This window comes from Phalangium opilio, unplaced genomic scaffold (genome assembly GCF_054372755.1).
Source record: "Phalangium opilio isolate 3A_F unplaced genomic scaffold, DU_Popi_V2 ptg000360l_1, whole genome shotgun sequence".
Classification (NCBI taxonomy): Eukaryota; Metazoa; Arthropoda; class Arachnida; order Opiliones; family Phalangiidae; genus Phalangium; species Phalangium opilio.
The window spans coordinates 2,325,448-2,345,113 of NW_028324230.1; the positions used below are offsets into that span (position 1 = coordinate 2,325,448).

General features: G+C 38.0%; 1 non-coding gene and 64 pseudogenes across 1 annotated transcript; 13 read left to right on the forward strand and 52 right to left on the reverse strand.

The window, feature by feature from the left end:
• Positions 1-35: 35 nt before the first annotated feature.
• On the forward strand, positions 36-138 carry LOC149597843 (5S ribosomal RNA; annotated as a pseudogene).
• A 122-nt stretch (positions 139-260) lies between these two features.
• LOC149597844 (5S ribosomal RNA) lies at positions 261-379 on the forward strand (annotated as a pseudogene).
• A 360-nt stretch (positions 380-739) lies between these two features.
• On the forward strand, positions 740-858 carry LOC149597845 (5S ribosomal RNA; annotated as a pseudogene).
• A 136-nt stretch (positions 859-994) lies between these two features.
• On the forward strand, positions 995-1,113 carry LOC149597846 (5S ribosomal RNA; annotated as a pseudogene).
• A 122-nt stretch (positions 1,114-1,235) lies between these two features.
• LOC149597847 (5S ribosomal RNA) lies at positions 1,236-1,338 on the forward strand (annotated as a pseudogene).
• A 122-nt stretch (positions 1,339-1,460) lies between these two features.
• On the forward strand, positions 1,461-1,579 carry LOC149597848 (5S ribosomal RNA; annotated as a pseudogene).
• A 361-nt stretch (positions 1,580-1,940) lies between these two features.
• LOC149597849 (5S ribosomal RNA) lies at positions 1,941-2,059 on the forward strand (annotated as a pseudogene).
• Positions 2,060-2,192: 133 nt separating this feature from the next.
• On the forward strand, positions 2,193-2,311 carry LOC149597850 (5S ribosomal RNA; annotated as a pseudogene).
• A 122-nt stretch (positions 2,312-2,433) lies between these two features.
• LOC149597851 (5S ribosomal RNA) lies at positions 2,434-2,552 on the forward strand (annotated as a pseudogene).
• Positions 2,553-2,686: 134 nt separating this feature from the next.
• On the forward strand, positions 2,687-2,789 carry LOC149597852 (5S ribosomal RNA; annotated as a pseudogene).
• A 405-nt stretch (positions 2,790-3,194) lies between these two features.
• On the reverse strand, positions 3,195-3,313 carry LOC149597853 (5S ribosomal RNA; annotated as a pseudogene).
• Positions 3,314-3,674: 361 nt separating this feature from the next.
• Positions 3,675-3,793, reverse strand: LOC149597854 (5S ribosomal RNA; annotated as a pseudogene).
• A 122-nt stretch (positions 3,794-3,915) lies between these two features.
• LOC149597855 (5S ribosomal RNA) lies at positions 3,916-4,018 on the reverse strand (annotated as a pseudogene).
• Positions 4,019-4,153: 135 nt separating this feature from the next.
• LOC149597856 (5S ribosomal RNA) lies at positions 4,154-4,272 on the reverse strand (annotated as a pseudogene).
• A 361-nt stretch (positions 4,273-4,633) lies between these two features.
• On the reverse strand, positions 4,634-4,752 carry LOC149597857 (5S ribosomal RNA; annotated as a pseudogene).
• A 122-nt stretch (positions 4,753-4,874) lies between these two features.
• LOC149597858 (5S ribosomal RNA) lies at positions 4,875-4,977 on the reverse strand (annotated as a pseudogene).
• A 135-nt stretch (positions 4,978-5,112) lies between these two features.
• LOC149597859 (5S ribosomal RNA) lies at positions 5,113-5,231 on the reverse strand (annotated as a pseudogene).
• Positions 5,232-5,592: 361 nt separating this feature from the next.
• Positions 5,593-5,711, reverse strand: LOC149597860 (5S ribosomal RNA; annotated as a pseudogene).
• Positions 5,712-5,833: 122 nt separating this feature from the next.
• Positions 5,834-5,936, reverse strand: LOC149597861 (5S ribosomal RNA; annotated as a pseudogene).
• A 134-nt stretch (positions 5,937-6,070) lies between these two features.
• Positions 6,071-6,189, reverse strand: LOC149597862 (5S ribosomal RNA; annotated as a pseudogene).
• A 122-nt stretch (positions 6,190-6,311) lies between these two features.
• LOC149597863 (5S ribosomal RNA) lies at positions 6,312-6,430 on the reverse strand (annotated as a pseudogene).
• A 135-nt stretch (positions 6,431-6,565) lies between these two features.
• Positions 6,566-6,684, reverse strand: LOC149597864 (5S ribosomal RNA; annotated as a pseudogene).
• A 361-nt stretch (positions 6,685-7,045) lies between these two features.
• LOC149597865 (5S ribosomal RNA) lies at positions 7,046-7,164 on the reverse strand (annotated as a pseudogene).
• Positions 7,165-7,286: 122 nt separating this feature from the next.
• On the reverse strand, positions 7,287-7,389 carry LOC149597866 (5S ribosomal RNA; annotated as a pseudogene).
• Positions 7,390-7,523: 134 nt separating this feature from the next.
• On the reverse strand, positions 7,524-7,642 carry LOC149597867 (5S ribosomal RNA; annotated as a pseudogene).
• Positions 7,643-7,764: 122 nt separating this feature from the next.
• On the reverse strand, positions 7,765-7,883 carry LOC149597868 (5S ribosomal RNA; annotated as a pseudogene).
• Positions 7,884-8,019: 136 nt separating this feature from the next.
• On the reverse strand, positions 8,020-8,138 carry LOC149597869 (5S ribosomal RNA; annotated as a pseudogene).
• Positions 8,139-8,260: 122 nt separating this feature from the next.
• On the reverse strand, positions 8,261-8,363 carry LOC149597870 (5S ribosomal RNA; annotated as a pseudogene).
• A 134-nt stretch (positions 8,364-8,497) lies between these two features.
• On the reverse strand, positions 8,498-8,616 carry LOC149597871 (5S ribosomal RNA; annotated as a pseudogene).
• A 360-nt stretch (positions 8,617-8,976) lies between these two features.
• Positions 8,977-9,095, reverse strand: LOC149597872 (5S ribosomal RNA; annotated as a pseudogene).
• Positions 9,096-9,217: 122 nt separating this feature from the next.
• LOC149597873 (5S ribosomal RNA) lies at positions 9,218-9,320 on the reverse strand (annotated as a pseudogene).
• Positions 9,321-9,454: 134 nt separating this feature from the next.
• On the reverse strand, positions 9,455-9,573 carry LOC149597874 (5S ribosomal RNA; annotated as a pseudogene).
• Positions 9,574-9,933: 360 nt separating this feature from the next.
• Positions 9,934-10,052, reverse strand: LOC149597875 (5S ribosomal RNA; annotated as a pseudogene).
• Positions 10,053-10,174: 122 nt separating this feature from the next.
• LOC149597876 (5S ribosomal RNA) lies at positions 10,175-10,277 on the reverse strand (annotated as a pseudogene).
• Positions 10,278-10,637: 360 nt separating this feature from the next.
• Positions 10,638-10,756, reverse strand: LOC149597877 (5S ribosomal RNA; annotated as a pseudogene).
• Positions 10,757-10,878: 122 nt separating this feature from the next.
• Positions 10,879-10,981, reverse strand: LOC149597878 (5S ribosomal RNA; annotated as a pseudogene).
• Positions 10,982-11,116: 135 nt separating this feature from the next.
• On the reverse strand, positions 11,117-11,235 carry LOC149597879 (5S ribosomal RNA; annotated as a pseudogene).
• A 361-nt stretch (positions 11,236-11,596) lies between these two features.
• On the reverse strand, positions 11,597-11,715 carry LOC149597880 (5S ribosomal RNA; annotated as a pseudogene).
• Positions 11,716-11,837: 122 nt separating this feature from the next.
• Positions 11,838-11,940, reverse strand: LOC149597881 (5S ribosomal RNA; annotated as a pseudogene).
• Positions 11,941-12,074: 134 nt separating this feature from the next.
• On the reverse strand, positions 12,075-12,193 carry LOC149597882 (5S ribosomal RNA; annotated as a pseudogene).
• Positions 12,194-12,315: 122 nt separating this feature from the next.
• LOC149597883 (5S ribosomal RNA) lies at positions 12,316-12,434 on the reverse strand (annotated as a pseudogene).
• A 134-nt stretch (positions 12,435-12,568) lies between these two features.
• On the reverse strand, positions 12,569-12,687 carry LOC149597884 (5S ribosomal RNA; annotated as a pseudogene).
• A 122-nt stretch (positions 12,688-12,809) lies between these two features.
• On the reverse strand, positions 12,810-12,928 carry LOC149597885 (5S ribosomal RNA; annotated as a pseudogene).
• A 134-nt stretch (positions 12,929-13,062) lies between these two features.
• LOC149597886 (5S ribosomal RNA) lies at positions 13,063-13,181 on the reverse strand (annotated as a pseudogene).
• Positions 13,182-13,316: 135 nt separating this feature from the next.
• On the reverse strand, positions 13,317-13,435 carry LOC149597887 (5S ribosomal RNA; annotated as a pseudogene).
• A 137-nt stretch (positions 13,436-13,572) lies between these two features.
• LOC149597888 (5S ribosomal RNA) lies at positions 13,573-13,691 on the reverse strand (annotated as a pseudogene).
• Positions 13,692-14,052: 361 nt separating this feature from the next.
• LOC149597889 (5S ribosomal RNA) lies at positions 14,053-14,171 on the reverse strand (annotated as a pseudogene).
• A 361-nt stretch (positions 14,172-14,532) lies between these two features.
• On the reverse strand, positions 14,533-14,651 carry LOC149597890 (5S ribosomal RNA; annotated as a pseudogene).
• Positions 14,652-14,773: 122 nt separating this feature from the next.
• Positions 14,774-14,876, reverse strand: LOC149597891 (5S ribosomal RNA; annotated as a pseudogene).
• Positions 14,877-15,011: 135 nt separating this feature from the next.
• On the reverse strand, positions 15,012-15,130 carry LOC149597892 (5S ribosomal RNA; annotated as a pseudogene).
• Positions 15,131-15,491: 361 nt separating this feature from the next.
• Positions 15,492-15,610, reverse strand: LOC149597893 (5S ribosomal RNA; annotated as a pseudogene).
• Positions 15,611-15,732: 122 nt separating this feature from the next.
• On the reverse strand, positions 15,733-15,835 carry LOC149597894 (5S ribosomal RNA; annotated as a pseudogene).
• Positions 15,836-15,969: 134 nt separating this feature from the next.
• Positions 15,970-16,088, reverse strand: LOC149597895 (5S ribosomal RNA; annotated as a pseudogene).
• Positions 16,089-16,210: 122 nt separating this feature from the next.
• Positions 16,211-16,329, reverse strand: LOC149597896 (5S ribosomal RNA; annotated as a pseudogene).
• A 134-nt stretch (positions 16,330-16,463) lies between these two features.
• Positions 16,464-16,582, reverse strand: LOC149597897 (5S ribosomal RNA; annotated as a pseudogene).
• A 122-nt stretch (positions 16,583-16,704) lies between these two features.
• LOC149597898 (5S ribosomal RNA) lies at positions 16,705-16,823 on the reverse strand (annotated as a pseudogene).
• A 134-nt stretch (positions 16,824-16,957) lies between these two features.
• LOC149597899 (5S ribosomal RNA) lies at positions 16,958-17,076 on the reverse strand (annotated as a pseudogene).
• Positions 17,077-17,211: 135 nt separating this feature from the next.
• LOC149597900 (5S ribosomal RNA) lies at positions 17,212-17,330 on the reverse strand (annotated as a pseudogene).
• Positions 17,331-17,467: 137 nt separating this feature from the next.
• LOC149597901 (5S ribosomal RNA) lies at positions 17,468-17,586 on the reverse strand (annotated as a pseudogene).
• Positions 17,587-17,947: 361 nt separating this feature from the next.
• Positions 17,948-18,066, reverse strand: LOC149597902 (5S ribosomal RNA; annotated as a pseudogene).
• A 122-nt stretch (positions 18,067-18,188) lies between these two features.
• LOC149597903 (5S ribosomal RNA) lies at positions 18,189-18,291 on the reverse strand (annotated as a pseudogene).
• Positions 18,292-18,426: 135 nt separating this feature from the next.
• Positions 18,427-18,545, reverse strand: LOC149597904 (5S ribosomal RNA; annotated as a pseudogene).
• Positions 18,546-18,866: 321 nt separating this feature from the next.
• Positions 18,867-18,985, forward strand: LOC149597905 (5S ribosomal RNA). The gene has a single exon (XR_016378265.1). It is a non-coding gene; the product is annotated as a 5S ribosomal RNA (ribosomal RNA).
• Positions 18,986-19,124: 139 nt separating this feature from the next.
• On the forward strand, positions 19,125-19,227 carry LOC149597906 (5S ribosomal RNA; annotated as a pseudogene).
• A 137-nt stretch (positions 19,228-19,364) lies between these two features.
• LOC149597907 (5S ribosomal RNA) lies at positions 19,365-19,467 on the forward strand (annotated as a pseudogene).
• Positions 19,468-19,666: the final 199 nt, after the last annotated feature.

Genomic DNA, 19,666 nt, shown 5'->3' on the forward strand with positions numbered 1-19,666 from the left:
CTTAATTTAAATTCGAATTATTAACTAGCACTCTCGGCAACGGCCATATCACGCTGAAAACACGGGTTCTCGTCCGATCACCGAAGTTAAGCAGCGTCGAGCGCAGTCAGTACTTGGGAATACTGCGTGCCGTTGGCTTTTTCACTTTTGTTTCCTCTTTCAAATTCCACCAGATATGAAAAAAGCAAACATATCTTCTTTTTGTTATTGTTTTATAAAGATGAAAGTTAATTAAATTCAAATTATTAACTAGCACTCTCGGCAACGGCCATATCACGCTGAATACACCGGTTCTCGTCCGATAACCGAAGTTAAGCAGCGTCGAGCGCAGTCACTACTTGGGAGGGAGACCACTTAGGAACACTGCGTGCCGTTGGCTTTTTCATTTTGTTTCCTCTTTTAAATTTTAATAGATATGAAAAAAGCAAACATGTTTTCTTTTTGTTATTGTTTTAAAATGATGAAGGTTAATTTGTCTCACTTAATTTAAATTCGAATTATTAACTAGCACTCTCGGCAACGGCCATATCACGCTGAGAACACCGGTTCTCGTCCGATCGCCGACGTTAGCAGCGTCGAGCGCAGTCAGTACTTGGGAATACTGCGTGCCGTTGGCTTTTTCACTTTTTTTTCCTCTTTTAAATTCCAATAGATATGAAAAAAGCAAACATATCTTCTTTTTGTTATTGTTTTATAAAGATGAAGGTTAATTAAATTCAAATTATTAACTAGCACTCTCGGGAACGACCATATCACGCTGAATACACCGGTTCTCGTCCGATAACCGAAGTTAAGCAGCGTCGAGCGCAGTCACTACTTGGGAGAGAGACCACTTAGGAACACTGCGTGACGTTGGCTTTTTCATTTTTTTTCCTCTTTTAAATTTTAATAGATATGAAAAAAGCAAACATGTTTTCTTTTTCTTATTGATTTAAAATGATGAAGGTTAATTTGTCTCACTTAATTTAAATTCGAATTATTAACTAGCACTCTCGGCAACGGCCATATCACGCTGAAAACACCGGTTCTCGTCCGATCACCGAAGTTGAGCAGCGTCGAGCGCATACAGTACTTGGGAGGGAGACCACTTAGGAACACTGCGTGCCGTTGGCTTTTTCACTTTTTTTTCCTCTTTTAAATTCCAATATATATGAAAAAAGCAAACATACCTTCTTTTTGTTATTGTTTTATAAAGATGAAGGTTAATTAAATTCAAATTTTTAACTAGCACTCTCGGCAACGACCATATCACGCTGAATACACCGGTTCTCGTCCGATCACCGAAGTTAAGCAGCGTCGAGCGCATACAGTACTTGGGAATACTGCGTGCCGTTGGCTTTTTCACTTTAGTTTTCTCTTTCAAATTCCACCAGATATGAAAAAAGCAAACATATCTTCTTTTTGTTATTGTGTTATAAAGATGAAAGTTAATTAAATTCAAATTATTAACAAGCACTCTCGGCAACGGCCATATCACGCTGAATACACCGGTTCTCGTCCGATAACCGAAGTTAAGCAGCGTCGAGCGCAGTCACTACTTGGGAGGGAGACCACTTAGGAACACTGCGTGCCGTTGGCTTTTTCACTTTTTTTTCCTCTTTGAAATTTTAATAGATATAAAAAAGCAAACATGTTTTCTTTTTGTTATTGTTTTAAAATGATGAAGGTTAACTTGTCTCACTTAATTTAAATTCGAATTATATACTAGCACTCTCGGCAACGGCCATATCACGCTGAAAACACCAGTTCACGTCCGATCACCGAAGTTAAGCAGCGTCAAGCGCATACAGTACTTGGGAATACTGCGTGCCGTTTGCTTTTTCACTTTTGTTTCCTCTTTCAAATTCCACCAGATATGAAAACAGCAAACATATCTTCTTTTTGTTATTGTTTTATAAATATGAAAGTTAATTAAATTCAAATTATTAACTAGCACTCTCGGCAACGGCCATATCACGCTGAAAACACCGGTTCTCGTCCGATACCCGAAGTTACGCAGCGTTGAGCGCAGTCACTACTTGGGAGGGAGACCACTTAGGAACACTGCGTGCCGTTGGCTTTTTCACTTTTTTTTCCTCTTTTAAATTTTAATAGATATGAAAAAAGCAAACATTTTTTTTGTTATTGTTTTAAAATGATGAAGGTTAATTTGTCTCACTTAATTTAAATTCGAATTATTAACTAGCACTCTCGGCAACGGCCATATCACGCTGAAAACACCGGTTCTCGTCCGATCACCGAAGTTGAGCAGCGTCGGACGCATACAGTACTTGGGAGGGAGACCACTTAGGAACACTGCGTGCCGTTGGCTTTTTCACTTTTTTTTCCTCTTTTAAATTCCAATAGATATAAAAAAAGCAAACATATCTTCTTTTTGTTATTGTTTTATAAAGATGAAGGTTAATTAAATTCAAATTTTTAACTAGCACTCTCGGCAACGACCATATCACGCTGAATACACCGGTTCTCGTCCGATCACCGAAGTTAAGCAGCGTCGAGCGCAGTCAGTACTTGGGAGGGAGACCACTTATGAAAACTGCGTGCCGTTTTCTTTTTCACTTTTTTTTCCTCTTTTAAATTTTAATAGATATGAAAAAAGCAAACATATTTTTTTGTTATTGTTTTAAAATGATGAAGGTTAATTTGTCTCACTTAATTTAAATTCGAATTATTAACTAGCACTCTCGGCAACGGCCATATCACGCTGAAAACACCGGTTCTCGTCCGATCACCGAAGTTAAGCAGCGTCGAGCGCATACAGTACTTGGGAATACTGCGTGCCGTTGGCTTTTTCACTTTTGTTTCCTCTTTCAAATTCCACCAGATATGAAAAAAGCAAACATATCTTCTTTTTGATATTGTTTTATAAAGATGAAAGTTAATTTAATTCAAATTATTAACTATCACTCTCGGCAACGGCCATAACACGCTGAATACACCGGTTCTCGTCCGCAGTGTTCCTAAGTGGTCTCCCTCCCAAGTACTGTATGCGCTCGACGCTGCTCAACTTCGGTGATCGGACGAGAACCGGTGTTTTCAGCGTGATATGGCCGTTGCCGAGAGTGCTAGTTAATAATTCGAATTTAAATTAAGTGAGACAAATTAACCTTCATCATTTTAAAACAATAAGAAAAAGAAAACATGTTTGCTTTTTTCATATCTATTAAAATTTAAAAGAGGAAAAAAAATGAAAAAGCCAACGGCACGCAGTGTTCCTAAGTGGTCTCCCTCCCAAGTAGTGACTGCGCTCGACGCTGCTTAACTTCGGTTATCGGACGAGAACCGGTGTATTCAGCGTGATATGGTCGTTCCCGAGAGTGCTAGTTAATAATTTGAATTTAATTAACCTTCATCTTTATAAAACAATAACAAAAAGAAGATATGTTTGCTTTTTTCATATCTATTGGAATTTAAAAGAGGAAAAAAAAGTGAAAAAGCCAACGGCACGCAGTATTCCCAAGTACTGACTGCGCTCGACGCTGCTAACGTCGGCGATCGGACGAGAACCGGTGTTCTCAGCGTGATATGGCCGTTGCCGAGAGTGCTAGTTAATAATTCGAATTTAAATTAAGTGAGACAAATTAACCTTCATCATTTTAAAACAATAACAAAAAGAAAACATGTTTGCTTTTTTCATATCTATTAAAATTTAAAAGAGGAAAAAAAAGTGAAAAAGAAAACGGCACGCAGTGTTCCTAAGTGGTCTCTCTCCCAAGTACTGACTGCGCTCGACGCTTCTTTACTTCGGTTATCGGACGAGAACCGGTGTATTCAGCGTGTTATGGCCGTTGCCGAGAGTGCTAGTTAGTAATTTGAATTTAATTAACTTTCATCTTTATAAAACAATAACAAATAGAAGATATGTTTGCTTTTTTCATATCTGGTGGAATTTGAAAGAGGAAACAAAAGTGAAAAAGCCAACGGCACGCAGTATTCCCAAGTACTGACTGCGCTCGACGCTGCTTAACTTCGGTGATCGGACGAGAACCGGTGTTTTCAGCGTGATATGGCCGTTGCCGAGAGTGCTAGTTAATAATTCGAATTTAAATTAAGTGAGACAAATTAACCTTCATCATTTTAAAACAATAACAAAAAAAACATGTTTGCTTTTTTCATATCTATTAAAATTTAAAAGAGAAAAAAAAAGTGAAAAAATCAACGGCACGCAGTGTTCCTAAGTGGTCTCCCTCCCAAGTACTGACTGCGCTCGACGCTGCTTAACTTCGTTGATCGGACGAGAACCGGTGTATTCAGCGTGATATGGTCGTTCCCGAGAGTGCTAGTTAATAATTTGAATTTTATTAACCTTCATCTTTATAAAACAATAACAAAAAGAAGATATGTTTGCTTTTTTCATATCTATTGGAATTTAAAAGAGGAAAAAAAAGTGAAAAAGCCAACGGCACGCAGTATTCCCAAGTACTGACTGCGCTCGACGCTGCTAACGTCGGCGATCGGACGAGAACCGGTGTTCTCAGCGTGATATGGCCGTTGCCGAGAGTGCTAGTTAATAATTCGAATTTAAATTAAGTGAGACAAATTAACCTTCATAATTTTAAAACAATAACAAAAAGAAAACATGTTTGCTTTTTTCATATCTATTAAAATTTAAAAGAGGAAAAAAAAGTGAAAAAGAAAACGGCACGCAGTGTTCCTAAGTGGTCTCTCTCCCAAGTACTGACTGCGCTCGACGCTTCTTCACTTCGGTTATCGGACGAGAACCGGTGTATTCAGCGTGTTATGGCCGTTGCCGAGAGTGCTAGTTAGTAATTTGAATTTAATTAACTTTCATCTTTATAAAACAATAACAAAAAGAAGATATGTTTGCTTTTTTCATATCTGGTGGAATTTGAAAGAGGAAACAAAAGTGAAAAAGCCAACGGCACGCAGTATTCCCAAGTACTGACTGCGCTCGACGCTGCTTAACTTCGGTGATCGGACGAGAACCGGTGTTTTCAGCGTGATATGGCCGTTGCCGAGAGTGCTAGTTAATAATTCGAATTTAAATTAAGTGAGACAAATTAACCTTCATCATTTTAAAACAATAACAAAAAAAACATGTTTGCTTTTTTCATATCTATTAAAATTTAAAAGAGAAAAAAAAAGTGAAAAAATCAACGGCACGCAGTGTTCCTAAGTGGTCTCCCTCCCAAGTACTGACTGCGCTCGACGCTGCTTAACTTCGTTGATCGGACGAGAACCGGTGTATTCAGCGTGATATGGTCGTTCCCGAGAGTGCTAGTTAATAATTAGAATTTTATTAACCTTCATCTTTATAAAACAATAACAAAAAGAAGATATGTTTGCTTTTTTCATATCTATTGGAATTTAAAAGAGGAAAAAAAAGTGAAAAAGCCAACGGCACGCAGTATTCCCAAGTACTGACTGCGCTCGACGCTGCTAACGTCGGCGATCGGACGAGAACCGGTGTTCTCAGCGTGATATGGCCGTTGCCGAGAGTGCTAGTTAATAATTCGAATTTAAATTAAGTGAGACAAATTAACCTTCATCATTTTAAAACAATAACAAAAAGAAAACATGTTTGCTTTTTTCATATCTATTAAAATTTAAAAGAGGAAAAAAAAGTGAAAAAGAAAACGGCACGCAGTGTTCCTAAGTGGTCTCTCTCCCAAGTACTGACTGCGCTCGACGCTTCTTTACTTCGGTTATCGGATAAGAACCGGTGTATTCAGCGTGTTATGGCCGTTGCCGAGAGTGCTAGTTAATAATTTGAATTTAATTAACTTTCATCTTTATAAAACAATAACAAAAAGAAGATATGTTTGCTTTTTTCATATCTGGTGGAATTTGAAAGAGGAAACAAAAGTGAAAAAGCCAACGGCACGCAGTATTCCCAAGTACTGTATGCGCTCGACGCTGCTTAACTTCGGTGATCGGACGAGAACCGGTGTTTTTAGCGTGATATGGCCGTTGCCGAGAGTGCTAGTTAATAATTCGAATTTAAATTAAGTGAGACAAATTAACCTTCATCATTTTAAAACAATAACAAAAAAACATGTTTGCTTTTTTCATATCTATTAAAATTTAAAAGAGAAAAAAAAAGTGAAAAAATCAACGGCACGCAGTGTTCCTAAGTGGTCTCCCTCCCAAGTACTGACTGCGCTCGACGCTGCTTAACTTCGGTGATCGGACGAGAACCGGTGTATTCAGCGTGATATGGTCGTTGCCGAGAGTGCTAGTTAATAATTTGAATTTAATTAACCTTCATCTTTATAAAACAATAACAAAAAGAAGATATGTTTGCTTTTTTCATATATATTGGAATTTAAAAGAGGAAAAAAAAGTGAAAAAGCCAACGGCACGCAGTGTTCCTAAGTGGTCTCCCTCCCAAGTACTGTATGCGCTCGACGCTGCTCAACTTCGGTGATCGGACGAGAACCGGTGTTTTCAGCGTGATATGGCCGTTGCCGAGAGTGCTAGTTAATAATTCGAATTTAAATTAAGTGAGACAAATTAACCTTCATCATTTTAAAACAATAAGAAAAAGAAAACATGTTTGCTTTTTTCATATCTATTAAAATTTAAAAGAGGAAAAAAATGAAAAAGCCAACGGCACGCAGTGTTCCTAAGTGGTCTCCCTCCCAAGTAGTGACTGCGCTCGACGCTGCTTAACTTCGGTTATCGGACGAGAACCGGTGTATTCAGCGTGATATGGCCGTTGCCGAGAGTGCTAGTTAATAATTTGAATTTAATTAACTTTCATCTTTATAAAACAATAACAAAAAGAAGATATGTTTGCTTTTTTCATATCTGGTGGAATTTGAAAGAGGAAACAAAAGTGAAAAAGCCAACGGCACGCAGTATTCCCAAGTACTGACTGCGCTCGACGCTGCTAACGTCGGCGATCGGACGAGAACCGGTGTTCTCAGCGTGATATGGCCGTTGCCGAGAGTGCTAGTTAATAATTCGAATTTAAATTAAGTGAGACAAATTAACCTTCATCATTTTAAAACAATAACAAAAAGAAAACATGTTTGCTTTTTTCATATCTATTAAAATTTAAAAGAGGAAAAAAAAGTGAAAAAGAAAACGGCACGCAGTGTTCCTAAGTGGTCTCTCTCCCAAGTACTGACTGCGCTCGACGCTTCTTTACTTCGGTTATCGGACGAGAACCGGTGTATTCAGCGTGTTATGGCCGTTGCCGAGAGTGCTAGTTAATAATTTGAATTTAATTAACTTTCATCTTTATAAAACAATAACAAAAAGAAGATATGTTTGCTTTTTTCATATCTGGTGGAATTTGAAAGAGGAAACAAAAGTGAAAAAGCCAACGGCACGCAGTATTCCCAAGTACTGTATGCGCTCGACGCTGCTTAACTTCGGTGATCGGACGAGAACCGGTGTTTTTAGCGTGATATGGCCGTTGCCGAGAGTGCTAGTTAATAATTCGAATTTAAATTAAGTGAGACAAATTAACCTTCATCATTTTAAAACAATAACAAAAAAACATGTTTGCTTTTTTCATATCTATTAAAATTTAAAAGAGAAAAAAAAAGTGAAAAAATCAACGGCACGCAGTGTTCCTAAGTGGTCTCCCTCCCAAGTACTGACTGCGCTCGACGCTGCTTAACTTCGGTGATCGGACGAGAACCGGTGTATTCAGCGTGATATGGTCGTTGCCGAGAGTGCTAGTTAATAATTTGAATTTAATTAACCTTCATCTTTATAAAACAATAACAAAAAGAAGATATGTTTGCTTTTTTCATATATATTGGAATTTAAAAGAGGAAAAAAAAGTGAAAAAGCCAACGGCACGCAGTGTTCCTAAGTGGTCTCCCTCCCAAGTACTGTATGCGCTCGACGCTGCTCAACTTCGGTGATCGGACGAGAACCGGTGTTTTCAGCGTGATATGGCCGTTGCCGAGAGTGCTAGTTAATAATTCGAATTTAAATTAAGTGAGACAAATTAACCTTCATCATTTTAAAACAATAAGAAAAAGAAAACATGTTTGCTTTTTTCATATCTATTAAAATTTAAAAGAGGAAAAAAAATGAAAAAGCCAACGGCACGCAGTGTTCCTAAGTGGTCTCCCTCCCAAGTAGTGACTGCGCTCGACGCTGCTTAACTTCGGTTATCGGACGAGAACCGGTGTATTCAGCGTGATATGGCCGTTGCCGAGAGTGCTAGTTAATAATTTGAATTTAATTAACTTTCATCTTTATAAAACAATAACAAAAAGAAGATATGTTTGCTTTTTTCATATCTGGTGGAATTTGAAAGAGGAAACAAAAGTGAAAAAGCCAACGGCACGCAGTATTCCCAAGTACTGACTGCGCTCGACGCTGCTTAACTTCGGTGATCGGACGAGAACCGGTGTTTTCAGCGTGATATGGCCGTTGCGAGAGTGCTAGTTAATAATTCGAATTTAAATTAAGTGAGACAAATTAACCTTCATCATTTTAAAACAATAACAAAAAAAACATGTTTGCTTTTTTCATATCTATTAAAATTTAAAAGAGAAAAAAAAAGTGAAAAAATCAACGGCACGCAGTGTTCCTAAGTGGTCTCCCTCCCAAGTACTGACTGCGCTCGACGCTGCTTAACTTCGTTGATCGGACGAGAACCGGTGTATTCAGCGTGATATGGTCGTTCCCGAGAGTGCTAGTTAATAATTTGAATTTTATTAACCTTCATCTTTATAAAACAATAACAAAAAGAAGATATGTTTGCTTTTTTCATATCTATTGGAATTTAAAAGAGGAAAAAAAGTGAAAAAGCCAACGGCACGCAGTATTCCCAAGTACTGACTGCGCTCGACGCTGCTAACGTCGGCGATCGGACGAGAACCGGTGTTCTTAGCGTGATATGGCCGTTGCCGAGAGTGCTAGTTAATAATTCGAATTTAAATTAAGTGAGACAAATTAACCTTCATCATTTTAAAACAATAACAAAAAGAAAACATGTTTGCTTTTTTCATATCTATTAAAATTTAAAAGAGGAAAAAAAAGTGAAAAAGAAAACGGCACGCAGTTTTCCTAAGTGGTCTCTCTCCCAAGTACTGACTGCGCTCGACGCTTCTTCACTTCGGTTATCGGACGAGAACCGGTGTATTCAGCGTGTTATGGCCGTTGCCGAGAGTGCTAGTTAGTAATTTGAATTTAATTAACTTTCATCTTTATAAAACAATAACAAAAAGAAGATATGTTTGCTTTTTTCATATCTGGTGGAATTTGAAAGAGGAAACAAAAGTGAAAAAGCCAACGGCACGCAGTATTCCCAAGTACTGACTGCGCTCGACGCTGCTTAACTTCGGTGATCGGACGAGAACCGGTGTTTTCAGCGTGATATGGCCGTTGCGAGAGTGCTAGTTAATAATTCGAATTTAAATTAAGTGAGACAAATTAACCTTCATCATTTTAAAACAATAACAAAAAAAACATGTTTGCTTTTTTCATATCTATTAAAATTTAAAAGAGAAAAAAAAAGTGAAAAAATCAACGGCACGCAGTGTTCCTAAGTGGTCTCCCTCCCAAGTACTGACTGCGCTCGACGCTGCTTAACTTCGTTGATCGGACGAGAACCGGTGTATTCAGCGTGATATGGTCGTTCCCGAGAGTGCTAGTTAATAATTTGAATTTTATTAACCTTCATCTTTATAAAACAATAACAAAAAGAAGATATGTTTGCTTTTTTCATATCTATTGGAATTTAAAAGAGGAAAAAAAGTGAAAAAGCCAACGGCACGCAGTATTCCCAAGTACTGACTGCGCTCGACGCTGCTAACGTCGGCGATCGGACGAGAACCGGTGTTCTCAGCGTGATATGGCCGTTGCCGAGAGTGCTAGTTAATAATTCGAATTTAAATTAAGTGAGACAAATTAACCTTCATCATTTTAAAACAATAACAAAAAGAAAACATGTTTGCTTTTTTCATATCTATTAAAATTTAAAAGAGGAAAAAAAAGTGAAAAAGAAAACGGCACGCAGTTTTCCTAAGTGGTCTCTCTCCCAAGTACTGACTGCGCTCGACGCTTCTTCACTTCGGTTATCGGACGAGAACCGGTGTATTCAGCGTGTTATGGCCGTTGCCGAGAGTGCTAGTTAGTAATTTGAATTTAATTAACTTTCATCTTTATAAAACAATAACAAAAAGAAGATATGTTTGCTTTTTTCATATCTGGTGGAATTTGAAAGAGGAAACAAAAGTGAAAAAGCCAACGGCACGCAGTATTCCCAAGTACTGACTGCGCTCGACGCTGCTTAACTTCGGTGATCGGACGAGAACCGGTGTTTTCAGCGTGATATGGTCGTTCCCGAGAGTGCTAGTTAATAATTTGAATTTTATTAACCTTCATCTTTATAAAACAATAACAAAAAGAAGATATGTTTGCTTTTTTCATATCTATTGGAATTTAAAAGAGGAAAAAAAGTGAAAAAGCCAACGGCACGCAGTATTCCCAAGTACTGACTGCGCTCGACGCTGCTAACGTCGGCGATCGGACGAGAACCGGTGTTCTCAGCGTGATATGGCCGTTGCCGAGAGTGCTAGTTAATAATTCGAATTTAAATTAAGTGAGACAAATTAACCTTCATCATTTTAAAACAATAACAAAAAGAAAACATGTTTGCTTTTTTCATATCTATTAAAATTTAAAAGAGGAAAAAAAAGTGAAAAAGAAAACGGCACGCAGTTTTCCTAAGTGGTCTCTCTCCCAAGTACTGACTGCGCTCGACGCTTCTTCACTTCGGTTATCGGACGAGAACCGGTGTATTCAGCGTGTTATGGCCGTTGCCGAGAGTGCTAGTTAGTAATTTGAATTTAATTAACTTTCATCTTTATAAAACAATAACAAAAAGAAGATATGTTTGCTTTTTTCATATCTGGTGGAATTTGAAAGAGGAAACAAAAGTGAAAAAGCCAACGGCACGCAGTATTCCCAAGTACTGACTGCGCTCGACGCTGCTTAACTTCGGTGATCGGACGAGAACCGGTGTTTTCAGCGTGATATGGCCGTTGCCGAGAGTGCTAGTTAATAATTCGAATTTAAATTAAGTGAGACAAATTAACCTTCATCATTTTAAAACAATAACAAAAAAAACATGTTTGCTTTTTTCATATCTATTAAAATTTAAAAGAGAAAAAAAAAGTGAAAAAATCAACGGCACGCAGTGTTCCTAAGTGGTCTCCCTCCCAAGTACTGACGGCGCTCGACGCTGCTTAACTTCGTTGATCGGACGAGAACCGGTGTATTCAGCGTGATATGGTCGTTCCCGAGAGTGCTAGTTAATAATTTGAATTTTATTAACCTTCATCTTTATAAAACAATAACAAAAAGAAGATATGTTTGCTTTTTTCATATCTATTGGAATTTAAAAGAGGAAAAAAAAGTGAAAAAGCCAACGGCACGCAGTATTCCCAAGTACTGACTGCGCTCGACGCTGCTAACGTCGGCGATCGGACGAGAACCGGTGTTCTCAGCGTGATATGGCCGTTGCCGAGAGTGCTAGTTAATAATTCGAATTTAAATTAAGTGAGACAAATTAACCTTCATCATTTTAAAACAATAACAAAAAGAAAACATGTTTGCTTTTTTCATATCTATTAAAATTTAAAAGAGGAAAAAAAAGTGAAAAAGAAAACGGTACGCAGTGTTCCTAAGTGGTCTCTCTCCCAAGTACTGACTGCGCTCGACGCTTCTTTACTTCGGTTATCGGACGAGAACCGGTGTATTCAGCGTGTTATGGCCGTTGCCGAGAGTGCTAGTTAATAATTTGAATTTAATTAACTTTCATCTTTATAAAACAATAACAAAAAGAAGATATGTTTGCTTTTTTCATATCTGGTGGAATTTGAAAGAGGAAACAAAAGTGAAAAAGCCAACGGCACGCAGTATTCCCAAGTACTGTATGCGCTCGACGCTGCTTAACTTCGGTGATCGGACGAGAACCGGTGTTTTCAGCGTGATATGGCCGTTGCCGAGAGTGCTAGTTAATAATTCGAATTTAAATTAAGTGAGACAAATTAACCTTCATCATTTTAAAACAATAACAAAAAAACATGTTTGCTTTTTTCATATCTATTAAAATTTAAAAGAGAAAAAAAAAGTGAAAAAATCAACGGCACGCAGTGTTCCTAAGTGGTCTCCCTCCCTAGTACTGACTGCGCTCGACGCTGCTTAACTTCGGTGATCGGACGAGAACCGGTGTATTCAGCGTGATATGGTCGTTGCCGAGAGTGCTAGTTAATAATTTGAATTTAATTAACCTTCATCTTTATAAAACAATAACAAAAAGAAGATATGTTTGCTTTTTTCATATCTATTGGAATTTAAAAGAGGAAAAAAAAGTGAAAAAGCCAACGGCACGCAGTGTTCCTAAGTGGTCTCCCTCCCAAGTAATGTATAGGCTTGACGCTGCTCAACTTCGGTGATCGGACGAGAACCGGTGTTTTCAGCGTGATATGGCCGTTGCCGAGAGTGCTAGTTAATAATTCGAATTTAAATTAAGTGAGACAAATTATCCTTCATCATTTTAAAACAATAACAAAAAAACATGTTTGCTTTATTCATATCTATTAAAATTTAAAAGAGAAAAAAAAAGTGAAAAAGCCAACGGCACGCAGTGTTCCTAAGTGGTCTCCCTCCCAAGTACTGTATGCGCTCGACGCTGCTCAACTTCGGTGATCGGACGAGAACCGGTGTTTTCAGCGTGATATGGCCGTTGCCGAGAGTGCTAGTTAATAATTTGAATTTAATTAACCTTCATCTTTATAAAACAATAACAAAAAGAAGATATGTTTGCTTTTTTCATATCTATTGGAATTTAAAAGAGGAAAAAAAAGTGAAAAAGCCAACGGCACGCAGTGTTCCTAAGTGGTCTCCCTCCCAAGTACTGTATGCGCTTGACGCTGCTCAACTTCGGTGATCGGACGAGAACCGGTGTTTTCAGCGTGATATGGCCGTTGCCGAGAGTGCTAGTTAATAATTCGAATTTAAATTAAGTGAGACAAATTATCCTTCATCATTTTAAAACAATAACAAAAAAACATGTTTGCTTTTTTCATATCTATTAAAATTTAAAAGAGAAAAAAAAAGTGAAAAAGCCAACGGCACGCAGTGTTCCTAAGTGGTCTCCCTCCCAAGTACTGTATGCGCTCGACGCTGCTCAACTTCGGTGATCGGACGAGAACCGGTGTTTTCAGCGTGATATGGCCGTTGCCGAGAGTGCTAGTTAATAATTCGAATTTAAATTAAGTGAGACAAATTAACCTTCATCATTTTAAAACAATAACAAAAAAACATGTTTGCTTTTTTCATATCTATTAAAATTTAAAAGAGAAAAAAAAAAGTGAAAAAGCCAACGGCACGCAGTGTTCCTAAGTGGTCTCCTTCCCAAGTACTGTATGCGCTCGACGCTGCTCAACTTCGGTGATCGGACGAGAACCGGTGTTTTCAGCGTGATATGGCCGTTGCCGAGAGTGCTAGTTAATAATTCGAATTTAAATTAAGTGAGACAAATTAACCTTCATCATTTTAAAACAATAAGAAAAAGAAAACATGTTTGCTTTTTTCATATCTATTAAAATTTAAAAGAGGAAAAAAAAGTGAAAAAGCCAACGGCACGCAGTGTTCCTAAGTGGTCTCCCTCCCAAGTAGTGACTGCGCTCAACGCTGCTTAACTTCGGCTATCGGACGAGAACCGGTGTTTTCAGCGTGATATGGCCGTTGCCGAGAGTGCTAGTTAATAATTTGAATTTAATTAACTTTCATATTTATAAAACAATAACAAAAAGAAGATATGTTTGCTGTTTTCATATCTGGTGGAATTTGAAAGAGGAAACAAAAGTGAAAAAGCAAACGGCACGCAGTATTCCCAAGTACTGTATGCGCTCGACGCTGCTTAACTTCGGAGATCGGACGTGAACCGGTGTTTTCAGCGTGATATGGCCGTTGCCGAGAGTGCTAGTAAATAATTCGAATTTAAATTAAGTGAGACAAGTTAACCTTCATCATTTTAAAACAATAACAAAAAGAAAACATGTTTGCTTTTTTATATCTATTAAAATTTCAAAGAGGAAAAAAAAGTGAAAAAGCCAACGGCACGCAGTGTTCCTAAGTGGTCTCCCTCCCAAGTAGTGACTGCGCTCGACGCTGCTTAACTTCGGAAATCGGACGAGAACCGGTGTATTCAGCGTGATATATCCGTTGCCGAGAGTGCTTGTTAATAATTTGAATTTAATTAACTTTCATCTTTATAAAACAATAACAAAAAGAAGATGTGTTTGCTTTTTTCATATCTGGTGGAATTTGAAAGAGGAAACAAAAGTGAAAAAGCCAACGGCACGCAGTATTCCCAAGTACTGACTGCGCTCGACGCTGCTAACGTCGGCGATCGGACGAGAACCGGTGTTCTCAGCGTGATATGGCCGTTGCCGAGAGTGCTAGTTAATAATTCGAATTTAAATTAAGTGAGACAAATTAACCTTCATCATTTTAAAACAATAACAAAAAGAAAACATGTTTGCTTTTTTCATATCTATTAAAATTTAAAAGAGGAAAAAAAAGTGAAAAAGAAAACGGCACGCAGTTTTCCTAAGTGGTCTCTCTCCCAAGTACTGACTGCGCTCGACGCTTCTTCACTTCGGTTATCGGACGAGAACCGGTGTATTCAGCGTGTTATGGCCGTTGCCGAGAGTGCTAGTTAGTAATTTGAATTTAATTAACTTTCATCTTTATAAAACAATAACAAAAAGAAGATATGTTTGCTTTTTTCATATCTGGTGGAATTTGAAAGAGGAAACAAAAGTGAAAAAGCCAACGGCACGCAGTATTCCCAAGTACTGACTGCGCTCGACGCTGCTTAACTTCGGTGATCGGACGAGAACCGGTGTTTTCAGCGTGATATGGCCGTTGCCGAGAGTGCTAGTTAATAATTCGAATTTAAATTAAGTGAGACAAATTAACCTTCATCATTTTAAAACAATAACAAAAAAAACATGTTTGCTTTTTTCATATCTATTAAAATTTAAAAGAGAAAAAAAAAGTGAAAAAATCAACGGCACGCAGTGTTCCTAAGTGGTCTCCCTCCCAAGTACTGACGGCGCTCGACGCTGCTTAACTTCGTTGATCGGACGAGAACCGGTGTATTCAGCGTGATATGGTCGTTCCCGAGAGTGCTAGTTAATAATTTGAATTTTATTAACCTTCATCTTTATAAAACAATAACAAAAAGAAGATATGTTTGCTTTTTTCATATCTATTGGAATTTAAAAGAGGAAAAAAAAGTGAAAAAGCCAACGGCACGCAGTATTCCCAAGTACTGACTGCGCTCGACGCTGCTAACGTCGGCGATCGGACGAGAACCGGTGTTCTCAGCGTGATATGGCCGTTGCCGAGAGTGCTAGTTAATAATTCGAATTTAAATTAAGTGAGACAAATTAACCTTCATCATTTTAAAACAATAACAAAAAGAAAACATGTTTGCTTTTTTCATATCTATTAAAATTTAAAAGAGGAAAAAAAAGTGAAAAAGAAAACGGTACGCAGTGTTCCTAAGTGGTCTCTCTCCCAAGTACTGACTGCGCTCGACGCTTCTTTACTTCGGTTATCGGACGAGAACCGGTGTATTCAGCGTGTTATGGCCGTTGCCGAGAGTGCTAGTTAATAATTTGAATTTAATTAACTTTCATCTTTATAAAACAATAACAAAAAGAAGATATGTTTGCTTTTTTCATATCTGGTGGAATTTGAAAGAGGAAACAAAAGTGAAAAAGCCAACGGCACGCAGTATTCCCAAGTACTGTATGCGCTCGACGCTGCTTAACTTCGGTGATCGGACGAGAACCGGTGTTTTCAGCGTGATATGGCCGTTGCCGAGAGTGCTAGTTAATAATTCGAATTTAAATTAAGTGAGACAAATTAACCTTCATCATTTTAAAACAATAACAAAAAAACATGTTTGCTTTTTTCATATCTATTAAAATTTAAAAGAGAAAAAAAAAGTGAAAAAATCAACGGCACGCAGTGTTCCTAAGTGGTCTCCCTCCCTAGTACTGACTGCGCTCGACGCTGCTTAACTTCGGTGATCGGACGAGAACCGGTGTATTCAGCGTGATATGGTCGTTGCCGAGAGTGCTAGTTAATAATTTGAATTTAATTAACCTTCATCTTTATAAAACAATAACAAAAAGAAGATATGTTTGCTTTTTTCATATCTATTGGAATTTAAAAGAGGAAAAAAAAGTGAAAAAGCCAACGGCACGCAGTGTTCCTAAGTGGTCTCCCTCCCAAGTAATGTATAGGCTTGACGCTGCTCAACTTCGGTGATCGGACGAGAACCGGTGTTTTCAGCGTGATATGGCCGTTGCCGAGAGTGCTAGTTAATAATTCGAATTTAAATTAAGTGAGACAAATTATCCTTCATCATTTTAAAACAATAACAAAAAAACATGTTTGCTTTATTCATATCTATTAAAATTTAAAAGAGAAAAAAAAAGTGAAAAAGCCAACGGCACGCAGTGTTCCTAAGTGGTCTCCCTCCCAAGTACTGTATGCGCTCGACGCTGCTCAACTTCGGTGATCGGACGAGAACCGGTGTTTTCAGCGTGATATGGCCGTTGCCGAGAGTGCTAGTTAATAATTTGAATTTAATTAACCTTCATCTTTATAAAACAATAACAAAAAGAAGATATGTTTGCTTTTTTCATATCTATTGGAATTTAAAAGAGGAAAAAAAAGTGAAAAAGCCAACGGCACGCAGTGTTCCTAAGTGGTCTCCCTCCCAAGTACTGTATGCGCTTGACGCTGCTCAACTTCGGTGATCGGACGAGAACCGGTGTTTTCAGCGTGATATGGCCGTTGCCGAGAGTGCTAGTTAATAATTCGAATTTAAATTAAGTGAGACAAATTATCCTTCATCATTTTAAAACAATAACAAAAAAACATGTTTGCTTTTTTCATATCTATTAAAATTTAAAAGAGAAAAAAAAAGTGAAAAAGCCAACGGCACGCAGTGTTCCTAAGTGGTCTCCCTCCCAAGTACTGTATGCGCTCGACGCTGCTCAACTTCGGTGATCGGACGAGAACCGGTGTTTTCAGCGTGATATGGCCGTTGCCGAGAGTGCTAGTTAATAATTCGAATTTAAATTAAGTGAGACAAATTAACCTTCATCATTTTAAAACAATAACAAAAAAACATGTTTGCTTTTTTCATATCTATTAAAATTTAAAAGAGAAAAAAAAAAGTGAAAAAGCCAACGGCACGCAGTGTTCCTAAGTGGTCTCCTTCCCAAGTACTGTATGCGCTCGACGCTGCTCAACTTCGGTGATCGGACGAGAACCGGTGTTTTCAGCGTGATATGGCCGTTGCCGAGAGTGCTAGTTAATAATTCGAATTTAAATTAAGTGAGACAAATTAACCTTCATCATTTTAAAACAATAAGAAAAAGAAAACATGTTTGCTTTTTTCATATCTATTAAAATTTAAAAGAGGAAAAAAAAGTGAAAAAGCCAACGGCACGCAGTGTTCCTAAGTGGTCTCCCTCCCAAGTAGTGACTGCGCTCAATGCTGCTTAACTTCGGCTATCGGACGAGAACCGGTGTTTTCAGCGTGATATGGCCGTTGCCGAGAGTGCTAGTTAATAATTTGAATTTAATTAACTTTCATATTTATAAAACAATAACAAAAAGAAGATATGTTTGCTGTTTTCATATCTGGTGGAATTTGAAAGAGGAAACAAAAGTGAAAAAGCAAACGGCACGCAGTATTCCCAAGTACTGTATGCGCTCGACGCTGCTTAACTTCGGAGATCGGACGTGAACCGGTGTTTTCAGCGTGATATGGCCGTTGCCGAGAGTGCTAGTAAATAATTCGAATTTAAATTAAGTGAGACAAGTTAACCTTCATCATTTTAAAACAATAACAAAAAGAAAACATGTTTGCTTTTTTATATCTATTAAAATTTCAAAGAGGAAAAAAAAGTGAAAAAGCCAACGGCACGCAGTGTTCCTAAGTGGTCTCCCTCCCAAGTAGTGACTGCGCTCGACGCTGCTTAACTTCGGAAATCGGACGAGAACCGGTGTATTCAGCGTGATATATCCGTTGCCGAGAGTGCTTGTTAATAATTTGAATTTAATTAACTTTCATCTTTATAAAACAATAACAAAAAGAAGATGTGTTTGCTTTTTTCATATCTGGTGGAATTTGAAAGAGGAAACAAAAGTGAAAAAGCCAACGGCACGCAGTATTCCCAAGTACTGACTGCGCTCGACGCTGCTTAACTTCGGTGATCGGACGAGAACCGGTGTTTTCAGCGTGATATGGCCGTTGCCGAGAGTGCTAGTTAATAACTCGAATTTAAATTAAGTGAGACAAATTAACCTTCACTATTTTAAAACAATAACAAAAAAAACATGTTTGCTTTTTTCATATCTATTAAAATTTAAAAGAGAAAAAAAAAGTGAAAAAATCAACGGCACGCAGTGTTCCTAAGTGGTCTCCCTCCCAAGTACTGACTGCGCTCGAAGCTGCTTAACTTCGTTGATCGGACGAGAACCGGTGTATTCAGCGTGATATGGTCGTTGCCGAGAGTGCTAGTTAATAATTTGAATTTAATTAACCTTCATATTTATAAAACAATAACAAAAAGAAGATATGTTTGCTTTTTTCATATCTATTGGAATTTAAAAGAGGAAAAAAAAGTGAAAAAACCAACGGCACGCAGTGTTCCTAAGTGGTCTCCCTCCCAAGTACTGATTCCCAGATGTTACCACGCGCTACCGAAGAAACAACGAATTTTCCATGAACTTCATTGCTTCACGGACGCAAGCGAAAGGGCTTACGGCGCTGTGGTTTACCTGAGAACGGCATTTCCTAATAATGTATTTGAAGTTAACATAGTATCTGCATTAACGACCATATCACGCTGAAAACACCGGTTCTCGTCCGATCACCGAAGTTAAGCAGCGTCGAGCGCAGTCAGTACTTGGGAGGGAGACCACTTAGGAACACTGCGTGCCGTTGGTTTTTTCTCTTTTTTTTCCTCTTTTAAATTCCAATAGATATGAAAAAAGCAAACATATATTTTCTTTTTGTTATTGTTTTAAAAAGATGATGGTTAATTTGTCTCACTTAATTTAAATTCGAATTATTATCTAGCACTCTCGGCAACGGCCATATCACGCTGAAAACACCGGTTCTCGTCCGATCACCGAAGTTAAGCAGCGTCGAGCGCAGTCTGTATTTGGAAACTCTGCGTGCCGTTGGCTTTTAAACTTTTGTTTCCTCTTTTAAATTACATCAGATATGAAAAAAGCAAACATATTTTCTTTTTGTTATTGTTTTAAAAAGATGAAGGTTAATTTGTCTCATTGAATTTAAATTCGAATTATTATCTAGCACCCTCGTCAACGGCCATATCACGCTGAAAACACCGGTTCTCGTCCGATCACCGAAGTTAAGCAGCGTCGAGCGCAGTTAATACTTGGAAACTCTGCGTGCCGTTGGCTTTTTCACTTTTATTTCCTCTTTTAAATTCCATCAGATATGAAAAAAGAAAACATATCTTCTTTTTCTTATTGTTTTATAAAGATGAAGGTTAATTAAATTCAAATTATTAAATAGCACTCTCGGCAACGGCCATATCACGCTGAAAACACCGGTTCTCGTCCGATCACCGAAGTTAGCAGCGTCGAGCGCAGTCAGTAC